We start from the raw sequence: 11785 nt of genomic DNA on the forward strand, positions 1-11785 counted from the left end.
ATTTATTTATTTATTTATTTATTTATTTATTTATTTATTTATTTATTTTGGTCTCTTACCTAAATATGTATTTCAGATGAAGGTTCTCCTTTGAACCACTGATGTTAAGTCAGTAGGAGTCACATTTGTTCAGCATCTGAAAGGACTGTGTCCTTCGGTAGCAATGTCAAACCTAACAAACAACTGAAATGAAAAAAGTTTTTCTGTCTTTACTAATCCTATAGAATATCATTATCAAAAAGGCCTATGTACTGGCTCTTGAAGGTCCTGTGGAGACCTGCCACACTGTTTACTGGACAGGCTGAGTTACCAGCTATCATTGCTTTTAACATGTCCTCATTTGTGCTCTCAGAACATGGCCTTTGATATTCTCGGTTTTAATTAGCAAGTGTAAGATAATTTTACAGAGCTCTTTGTGCTGAGGGACTGGTTGCCTGATGCACTGTTTGTGATAAAATGACCATCGTGTAGTGTGCAGATACCTACTCCAGCTTTTGAGCAGTTAATCTGAACATCAGTTGGAGGCCAGTCATTGGAGTATTTGTAAGGGAAAATCTATCCTTCCAGAAAATGAGACTTCAGATAGCACAGAGGGAATATATTGTCAGATGGTTTAAACCACATGTTCTCATGCCCCACTGGAGGAAATCACTCAGAAAACCAAGCCCTGTAGCACTGCAGCAAGTTCCTAACTCTGAACTATGTAAGTACCAGGATGAGATGATGTGCTACAGAGCTCACCTGCTCCAAAAAGATGAAACTGCATAATGTGCTACATGGTGGGCACTTGTTTTACAATGACAGCAGAAACTGGAGATTTGTATCTACCTGCTATGCCCTAAACAGGGTCTAAGCAGTCCTTTACTGTTACATATTTATGTATTTTAACTTTGTGTTTTTTCACAGCTGCCTTCTACTGATAAAATCTGTGCACAGAGAGTGCTGTTCTTACTGACTTGTGTCTTGAACCACTTGTGTTTGCAAGGAGACGTACAATTTTCTCCAGGCATTAACACCTGGCTCTTAAAATCCTACTTGGCATATAAATAGTGATTCTCAATGACTTCACAAAAAGAAGACATCCTTTGTGATTGTTCTTCAATTCAAGCCATTAATTATATCCTCCAGGACTCTATTGCTATGGACAACAGCTTGCCAGGACCTAGTGGCAAACTAGGACCTATTTTTAAGAGGCTTCTCAAAGCGCTATGAAGAATTTAAATGGCTTGAAAAATGCCTGTGTTCAACAGCAGTTGTCTGAGCCCATGGATGTGCTAGATCATCAGAACAGCATTTGGCACTCATCTCCCCATTCTCATCTTCTTCCCCAGCAGTTGTACATTGGCATCACTGTGCCTCTTGGCCTTTTGCCTCCTCTTCTTTCAGCCAGGCTCTGATATCTCTGTCACCAAACCCAGTGGGCTTGGGGCTTCTCCAGTCAGGCTGTCAGACCACTCTCTGGTGTCTGTAGTTTCTACACTCAGGATCAAAATTTTAGAATGATTCAGCTAACTGTTATCCTGTCAAGATTTTTGAACAGAGGGTCAACATATGCCCATTTACCCTAAAGGGTGTTAATTTTCTGTTGGCTCAGCTATGAACAGTTCTCTGTGAAGAGTCCTCTTGACTGTGCTTTCATTGTCCCATTGACCTTCCTTGCCTCTGGTTCTGGATTCTTTTGAGCTCAGCCAGTACTTTCAGGAAGGAGGGATATCACGTTTTTCAGTCTTATCAATGCCCAAACCAGTGCTTGTTTATTCCATTCTTCAGAGGATTAGCGTATATTTTCTTTATGTTATCTCTGATTCGGGGTTGAACTCATGATTCAAGTGTCTTTCTCTGTCTGTCAGTGTTTGACCAAAGGTCTCATGCCCTATAGGTATTTTGTGTTGCTCACTGCAGAGGCTGTGTTGGTAGGCAGTATCCTGCTTACCTTCCAGTTCCTACTGCTACTCGTTCTAAAATCATCAGATGGGATCTCTATTAGACAACATTGTCTGTATCAAAATTTAACCTTTCTATAAATAAGTATGCTGTTAAAGTAAACATTTTTTTTTTTTTTTTCTGCATTTGTATTTCCCTTGACTCAGGATGACATTGATATCTTTCATTTTCATGGCTTGCACTGGCCTTAGGAAGCATGCATCTAAAAATGATGATGAATTAGGCTCTAAGGGACTGTTAAGGTAGACCTTCATACCTGCAGCTATTACACATTGTGGATATCTCAAGTTAGATGGGATAAATGGTGTATTAGGTCTTGATGGCAAGTGTTTTAACTGTGAACTGAGTTCATTTATTTATTTGAGAAACCCTATTCAACAGCCTGTGTTTTTCATTTCTACTCCAGCAGTTCAAAACAAATACAAGAATTAGATGACAATCATTTATAATCAAATAATTAGCTGTGCAGCTGTGCAGAAACTAATTTGCTGTGCAGCAATTCCTCTATCACAGAAGTGAATAAAGTAAATTGGGTAGTTTTGGGAAACCACATGCAAGGTGGACCAAACAAGCAGACAATGTCAGACAAGGCATTTAGGTTGACATTTGGCTTGTTTGCACTTCCAACCTTTATCTTTCCTTCTAACTGCTTAAAAAAATAATGTGAGAGCCTTTCCTCATGGCATGACTTATTGTGTTGTTAGACAGAGTAACCTTTAGTAGAAAATAATAGATTCAAGGGCAGGAATAAGGTCTTAGAACACAACATTTTAGAATTGCGCTTTCAATTCCTAAATTTTCCAAGGTCCTGTTACTTAAATGCATTTTTGCTTTGGTCCTCTGCATTTTCTGTTGACCCTCAAAACCCTCCAAAATTATTTTTCTCTTCCTGTTTTCAACTATGCATTCTTTGTGGCAATTACCTTTGTAAGAGGGGAAAAAGACCAGAAATATTGGAGTACTTCAAATAACCGTCTTCATTACTATGCTAACTAATGTCTGTGAAATAGTCTCCCATCCCAAAGCCCTTTTTTCTACCCTCAAGCAACATTCCAAAATAGGTAACATATTCCATGTCCATATGCAACTGGCCCTGGTGCTCTGTTGCACAGCTAGAATTATTATGAAAGGGAGGACATGTACTACAATGGCAATAGCTACAATCTGAATATTAGCGCAAATGCCTAACAATGACTCCTGTGAGAGATTTATCAGCTCATCTCTCCTTCAGAAAAGGTATCTGTCACTGTGGTACCAGCAATCTGTGAGATTAGTAAAGCTGCAACTTTGCAACTTGGTTTATATCCCAGATGTTGTCAATTAAATGCAACTGCAGCTGCTTTTGGACAGATGCTGTACTAAATGGTTACTGCTTTTTTTTTTTTTTTTTTTTTTTTTTTTCTGCTTTCTTCTGCTTCTCAAGGTATGACAGCCAAGCCAGAAGGATATATCAAACCCGTTAATGGATGGGCCTTCTGTCAGTGTAGATACATATATTTTCTTGTTTTAAGCACTTCTTTTTTCCAGCACTGCCAAATTGGTTCTCAGAAGTCATGGATGTGTGCAGGATGTATTCAGCCTCCTACAAGAAGGCCAGAACTGTGATCTGAGCTGCTTCAAGAAGACTTGAAATAAAGGCACATTCACTGGTCACAATCAAACTAATCTGGCCACCAAGGCGTATGTATAATCCCTGATGTACACACAGTCCTATCAGTCCTATGACCCTAAAGTTTTCCTTCTCTAAATACTGCTGCTGGGACTATATATGTTAGGGTTACAAAAAATCTTGTCTGAGAAATATACTTTTTCTGGGTGGTAAAATAACAGTAGTCTTCTCATGTCTTGTTACAATGTGCTGCAACCCTGATGACCAAATGGATCCTTCAACTGGACTAGAACTTAATAAGGTAGGTGGAACAAGCCTACCTAGGCTGTGCATTGGTTTATTTTAATAGCTTTTTTTCTCATTATAAATATGAACTGAAGGGTTCTGCACAGGTCTGAACAGTTTTATCTGGTTTTGGACAGTAATGTTGAGAAATCATTGTATCAGAGTAACTGGACCCTGTTTCTTAGTCTAGATCAAAGTTTCTTAGTCTGACAGATTTCTTGTCTGTATCCAGATCAAGGTTTCTTAGTCTGACAGATTTCTTGTCTGTATGGTGCTGTGTGTTCAGCTGAGGCAAAAAACAAGGTGGAGGGGACAGCTTTTATAACATATTTAGGTTCAAAACTGTGGAGATGAGAGACAAGTGGGATTTTCAAATCACGTCTGAAATTGGCAGGATTGGTTCCAAAGTGATGGAAATTTCACTCAGCATTTTAATGCTCCACTGTGCTTTAAAGAAATCATCATCCTCTGAAGACTTAACTATAACCTAGTGAAAAATCACTGAATTAGGGATTGTTAACATTTTGTTCATCCTTAAACCAGGTATCTGACAACTGGGATAGAGCTATGATGACTCTTTTCCATCCCTTTAGTCTAAGTAATATTTAATTAGGCTATATAAAATGGGACAGAATCAGCGAGATGGCTGTCAGCTTTGAATTCTCTATGGCTTGGCATTTAGGACATTGTTCTTGAACAAGATAATTATCAGACATTTTTTGACAGTGAGAAGAGCAAATATATCCCGGGGGAGGATCTGAATGGATCAAAAGAGATAGAAATATGTCCCCTAGTCCCCTAGTCATGTTCTGAAAGACCATTCCTTTTTCTGTGAGATGAAACTGCATGGTGGCATGTGGACTTCTGTGGATAAAGATAATACTTACAGGCTCCAGCTTTTGGCATCTAAATACCATTATCTTTGTGGTTCTTTTTACTATTAGGTACTTTATTTTGTCCACCTTTATTAAGTCCGGTCCATGTATAGTTGATAGTCCAATTCATCTCCTATTGAAATCTATGATGTGGGTGATGCTCCATTATAATCTCAGAATACTTTTGGTATGAGAACTGTTAAACCAAAAAACATTTGAACTCTTATGAAGTTGATTTTTAGCCATCTTCTATTCTTTCAGTGTGTGATGATAAGGGAACAGGCTCAAATAAAATAGATAAAAGCAATTTAAAACATATGTCTTTGAAAGAAATTGGTTTAAAAATTAAGTCAAATGACAGAAGTTATATTTGCAGACAGGCTGAAGTTGTGCTTAGTATTTCAATGGGGAGGGAAAGATTAGCAAATAAAATGAGTTAAGTATTGATTACTGCCCACAAAAATGTAAGCTTGTACTTGAACTTTGTGGTGAAGTGTCTTTTATCTGCATCCTTTGCTTGTCCGCTGTATTCAAAGGGGAAAACTTTTAGAATAATTAATGTTGGAATACGAATTTAAGTGAGAAATAAGGCGCAAACTGCTGATAGTATGGAAAATGAAATACTAGAAATAACAAATAGGAATTGCTGGGCTCTCCATCTGCCAATGGCTTCATGTCTGGAAGCTTTTTTGCAAGACCTGTTTGAGGCAATAAAGACATCTGATGCTTAGTGCAGCTATAGCTTTGTGAAGTTTTATGAAGAGTGAAATGCATAATATCAGCTTAGGTATCAATGCCTCCTTTAGCCTCTGTATGCCAAGTAACCTGTGTCCTGTCCCCCTTCCTGTTGGACATCTTTCTTCCCAGCTTTTTGCTGTATTAGGAGGAAAATTACGAGGAAAACTTTTGCTATTCTGACATTGGAACAGTGAAAAAACAACAACAAAAAACAAACTTTCAAAATTCCTCTCTGAGGAAATTGCTCTTCTTTCCTTTCCTCCTTACCTTTTTCATTGGCTTTTTAGGTTTCAGATGGCAAAAAATATTGGCAATATACCTGTCAGGCTTATGAAACGAAATGAAATAGCCAAGTATGATCTAAAGGAAAGCTGTTTGCTTGAAATTTTCCCTTAAAGGCAAGAAAGTCCTCCCCCCTGTTTTTTTTTTTTTTTTTTTTTTTTTTTTTTTTTAGACTGATATTATTTTTACTGATAGTATTTCAGAAAACAAGTTTAAATAATATGGACAATTTGTCTTACCACAGTGTCGCTGTGCTGTTTCAAGGTCACGTGGACAGTATATAACACATAGCTCTGGCTAAGTATGTCCTGTGTGGCCGGACACATATAATCATTCATTATTAAATCTTGTTCTGTGGAATAGGCAGGAGGATACTCCCATTTACCTTCAACAGACAGGAAATCCTCAAGCAGAAGTAGTCCCCCTGGAAAAAGTGAGTCACAAAGAGTAGGTGGCATCATTGGCACTTTTCTCAGAAACTGCAGTTCTTCAGCCTGGTAAGTGTGAAGCACACACCAACAAATCTGAGCCCTCCTTATCTTTTCTCTCTTTCTATATATTTCTGCAAGTTGCTCTTTATAAATCATTGTTTATTTTTTATCTCAGGCAGCACATCACTGATCTCCTGAAGGAGCATTGGTGATGTGCAAGGTTGTGCCCATGTTGTGCTTTCAGCCACAGTCTGTCCAGATGCTTCTGTCTTCCAGTAGTTGTGACAGGAGGGGTGCTGGGATGTGTTGTCTGCAGCTGGGAGCACAGCTATGGGGGAGTCACAGACCAGGATGTCCCCTGTGAGCTGCATTGGTCCAAGTCACTCTCAAACAAGCCCTAGCACTTGCTCCCACTTGCAGAGGACACAGAAGAGTGGTGGCTGCTCAAGGACCATTTGTGCTAAGTGGATATGTGAGCACTCATCATCATTATTATTATATTATGGTCTCCAGACCATAGCTTACAACTAAGAAAAAACACCAGAGGAACAGAAGGAGCATTTTTTTTTTTTTAGTAAAATTTATTAATTTTTACTTCAAATGAAATTACCCTTGAAAGCACTCAATAACTCCCTTGACCTACAGTTTGCCATGAGTATCAGCATTTCCCTGAAAACCAGCCTTCATAGATTTTTTCTCTTTTTTGAAGTGCCGAGCAAGTTTGTCTGTTTCTTCTTTTATTTGGGCAGCTTCCTGCTGTGATGCAAGCAAAGGTCTCCTCACTTTGTGCAGCTGCAGCAATTGGTGCTGAAGATGTACAGAAACTGCCACTGGCCATGGTTGTTTTCGTAATCCTCCTGATAAACCCACCATTGATAGCTATGTATGCTGTTTGCATTTTTCTACTTGTCTCCACAGTTTCAGAAGAGAATGCCCAGGAGCTGAGATCAAGACATATAATATCTCTTTTCCTCTTTTCTCTCATAGGCTGAATGGGAAATTGAGTAGCAAAATACCTGCATGTGAGCTTTAAAAACAGCCTTGCAGGAATGGGGGAACCATATAACTTCAGTAGTTCCCATAGCAATAAAAAAGACATTCATGCAGAACTGGCACAAGGGGGCAGGTGTGCACCATTAAAAAGTCTGCATAATTTAAGATAGAAATTGTCTTTATGAATGATCAGAATTAGCAGCAGGACATAGTCCAGTAACTATCTTGTTATGTGCATAAATGGGTATGTTAATTGTGATTTAAATTAAATTGTACTGTATACTTAATTAGAAAGAAAGCTCACAGTTCTACATAAAATCAAAAGGCTTTGGCAATACAAATTGATTGCGAAATCTGCTCTGTAGTGCGCATGAATAACTAGGGAATAAAAATGAGTTTTCATATTTTGTTCATTTATTTACTTATTTTTTACTGGATATGATGAGATGAGCCATTCAGCTTTCACAACTCAACACTTAAGCATGTTGGCACCAAATATTGTTGTAGTGTTTAAAAGTATCCTAGTACTTAAAAATGCCTACATTTTCCCTGAACAGTGATAATGACTTAGAAATTTGTGGTGGTGACTATGGTAATATCTTAGAAGTTTGTTGAGTTAAACATGTACAAAATGCTCTATACAACTGCAAGAAGAGAGCCAGTGCATGATCGAGGAGAAGCTGCAGTAAGAGATGCTACAGCAGCAGAAGTTTCATTATGCTATTAAGACAAATTAATCTGCTGTAGAGACAACTATCGGTATAAAGACAGGATTTTCATCCCCAAACCTCTCCTTGCTATGACATATGCTGCATCTTCATTACATAATCTGTTCCAAATTTAGTTCAAAATAAATTAATATCTTTGATATATATTTTTTTTAATTTAAAGACAAAACACAAGTGCTAGAAATAAAAACAGTAATTTAATTTCAAATAATTCAATTATTTTACTTTATTTTATTTTATTTTATTTTATTTTATTTTATTTTATTTTACTTTTTTTATTCCTGTCTGGACTTGGACTTAACATAGTACTTTGTTGCTCAGGCAATACCAACTTAAAAATCATTCTATTTGTGTTCATCCAAAATTTTAAAATATGCAAGATAAGAGCTTAGGCTTTGCAAGGACATGGTATTTCATGAAAAATTTGTTGCTGCCTCATTGTAACTGGATTGAAATTAATGGAATTAACAGGAGAATAAGCTTATGCTTTATGCCTCCTATTCTAACCAGAGGGGTTCAGTTGTCAGTAGGTAAATGCAAACTATTTCTCTGTATGTCTGGGTAGGTACACACATCTACTTACACACACATATATGCAGGTTAATTTGCAAATCAATGGTGGTTTGGGAGATTTTATTTTTCCATGCAAGGTAGTTTACTCAATACTGTTTACAATCTTGCTATTTTGTTGTTATAACACAATTGTGCCAGCAGATGATAGAAACTTGCCTTGAAGCAGTGGGGGTCTGCTCAGCTGAAGACAACACAGAGGTGAGTAGAGGATGCTGCCCTGCTGCCTTTCATGTTTCTAAGTCCATTCCTGAACCTAACTTGGAGTGTTCCAGGTCAGATATGAGGATATTTTTTTCCAGCCTTTTAGGATCTGACCATCAGAGTCATCCCTGACTGATGTTCCTTAAATATTTGATTTCTTCATATTACCTACTGAACTGTATTGCTGACATGATAAAACAGTTCCTTTGCCTTGTCTTTACATAGGTGCTTTCTACATGAATATAGCTTTAATCTCTCTTCTGCAGTTGCCAAATTTATTATTTTCTTAAAAATGTATTTGTATGCTAGTTGCAAATCATTTCAGTTCTCTGAATTTCTCCCTTTTCTCTTTGTTTCCCCCATTGCCTAAAATGAATGTGATGATTAAAAGGCAGCTTCAGCAGAAGCCCAGGATGAAGGAGAACTACATTTCTGAGCTCCATGACTGCAAAGAAGAGAAGAACATAATCAGCATTTCCTCCATCAGGCACTGCTAAGGCTTTGCTGCTGCTCCCCTTGGGCCTTTTTAGGAAATCCGCTGTTCTTATAGCTCCACTTGGTTATTCTATATTCTTCTACAAAATTACATTTCCTTTACCTCTTTCTTTCACCTCCTGCATGGACACCACATCCTGCTTGTGCCAGTTCTGACTTAGGTGCGAGTATCTAGGACCTCTGTGGCTCTACCCTACACCTGTGTTTCCTGGCCTTGAAGAACCAGCTGATGTGCTCCAGACTAATGTTGGAGATCATTGACATGGAAAAATAACACCGATAATCAGAGCATTTGGGATTTCAGTGAATTCAAACTCAGGCTAATGTGGAAGTGTGGAAGTGTAGTATGGCTTCAGCTCTCCAAGCAGAATTGAAGACTGGCTCCAGCCCAAAGGGAATGGGCCTCTGGGAAGCTCTGCATTGAAATCCCCCTTCTCCCAACTTTCTGCGTAGCCCCATGCAGATTCCTCTCCTTTATTTGGGAGTGTAATAAAGTGGCTGCTAAGTGGCTAGTTGCCATGATTGCACCTTTCCAAGCCTTGTGTGTAGATGGTACAGTTCCTTTTATGGAATCTCCACTGCTTTGAATTTTTGAAATAAATTGCTTGTGGTTCATTAAATTCCTTAATTGTACCCTTAGCTCTTTAGCCTAAATACCACTGGGATGCATTTTTGAAAATTTTCTAAGTATTCTCTTTTACAGTCATAATAACTATCTATTTCTACATAATCTTCCTAGTAAGAATTCAAAAACTGCTTTCAGCTTGCATTTTTTTTTCTCTGCAGGCAACAATTTACCTAATTAATTCTGACTGTAGAATTGCTGGATTCCTTCAATGTGTTTTGTGAATGTAATAAAGAACAGAGAAAAATATATGAGAGCTTGAGTTTAATCCCAGATTTTTTATTTTGTTTATAGCTAGGTCATTACCAAGATGCTATAGAGACACTTGCATTAAAATAAATAATAATAAAAGAACATTACTGGAAATAGGAGGTCTGGATACTAAAATAAAATTATTTAGCATGTCATAACATTTTAAATTCCAGTTACCTGCTGGGTAACCCAGAGTTAAATATGCTTCCTTTGCAATGTGATCCAGTCCGACAGGAAATGTGCTAACGTTACAGAAGTCATTTTTAAACTTTGTACATTATTTACACAATATGATCAGGACCCTTTCCAACTATTTTGATGATGACTTAATTCATGATCTATGATGAGGAAATGTCTGTCATTGAAATAATTCCTATGTTTCATCTTTCAACGCTAGTTTGTTTTCTTTTTCAAGTTTTAGTTGTTAGTGTTTATTAACCGATGTTTGACGAGACTGTTGGTACTGCTAGATCCAATCCATTCTTGTAGGTTGATCATCTTTGTCATGACATATTGTACAAGTTGTTTCTGACCTCGTGCCTCTGAAAACACAGGAGACACGGGGCTTCAGTGGAAGATTTATGACAAAAATTGCTGTATTTACTGAGTGTTTGTAAATTATGTTCAACTAATGACTGCTTAGTGCTGAAGTTCAGCACATCTCACAGCTGGACATTAGCTAATGAACACAAGCTGGTTTAAATGTAACAGCTGTTTATCCTCTCAAGGAAAAACAAGTTTTGTCCCAGAAAGCTTTTAAACCAGACAGTTTTACAGACATTCTGTCATTGCTCAAATGAAGAATATTTCTCCACCGTCTGTCCATGCTGTAGATGCAATGAATGGTGACTCAGTAAAGGATCATCTTCTGTTGCTGGCTTATTCAATGGTCCTGACACACAGTGCTGAAGAGTAACACTCTTCCATGCATAAAATCAAGTCATTAAAACTGTGCACATGCTTTGAAGGTACATTTTGGAACAGGAGGATCACCATTTCTTGTGTCCTGACCCAGTCTGTGTTTGCGTCATTACCTTCATTACCGTCATTTTTTAAAATTATTATTATTAATTTTTATTTTTATAATCATTTATTAGTTCCATTGGAGTGGACATTGGTTCTGTTGGTATATAATTCTGGTATACTATGTAGAGTCCTGGTATACTATGTAGAGTATAACTTTGGGCTGCTCAGTGCCTTATTATGTCAGAATTGCTGCTGGGTCCCAAGATGTCTGTTTGGTGCATTTTCTAAGTAACAAGTAATCCACAGAGATCTTTTTATGAATTAAAAATAGTGGTGTATTTCTTAATAGTGGTGTACACTTAAATAATGGTGTACTTCTTAGAAGTCATAGAATTACAGAATCATAGATGTTTTGGGTTGAAAGGGACCTTAAAGATCATCCAGTTCCAACTCCCCTGCAATGGCAGGGATACCTCCCACCAGACCAGGTTGCCCAAAGCCCCATCCAGCCTGGCCTTGAACACATCCAGGGATGGGGCATCCACAGCTTCTCTGGGCAGCCTATGCCAGTGCCTCACCACTATCATATGAAATAATTTCTTCCTAATATCTAATCTAAATTTTTTTTTTTTTTTTTTTTTTTTAGCTTAAAACCATTGCTCCTTGTCCTATTACCACACTCCCTGACAGAGTCCCTCCTCAGCTTTTCTGTAGGCCCCCTTTAAGTACTGGCAGGCCGCTGTAAGGTCTCCCCAGACACTTCTCTTCCCCAGGCTGAACTATCCCAA

At 37.9% G+C, this 11785-nt stretch overlaps 1 long non-coding RNA gene across 1 annotated transcript in view; it reads left to right on the forward strand.

The window, feature by feature from the left end:
• The first annotated feature begins 8163 nt into the window (after positions 1–8163).
• The window catches only part of LOC118163010, a 21590-nt gene continuing 17968 nt past the window's right edge, over positions 8164–11785 (forward strand). The window contains exon 1 of the long non-coding RNA XR_004748779.1: positions 8164–8983. This is a non-coding gene — a long non-coding RNA (uncharacterized LOC118163010). The remainder of the gene's footprint in view (positions 8984–11785) is intronic.

This window comes from Oxyura jamaicensis, chromosome 2 (genome assembly GCF_011077185.1).
Source record: "Oxyura jamaicensis isolate SHBP4307 breed ruddy duck chromosome 2, BPBGC_Ojam_1.0, whole genome shotgun sequence".
NCBI classification, from domain to species: Eukaryota; Metazoa; Chordata; class Aves; order Anseriformes; family Anatidae; genus Oxyura; species Oxyura jamaicensis.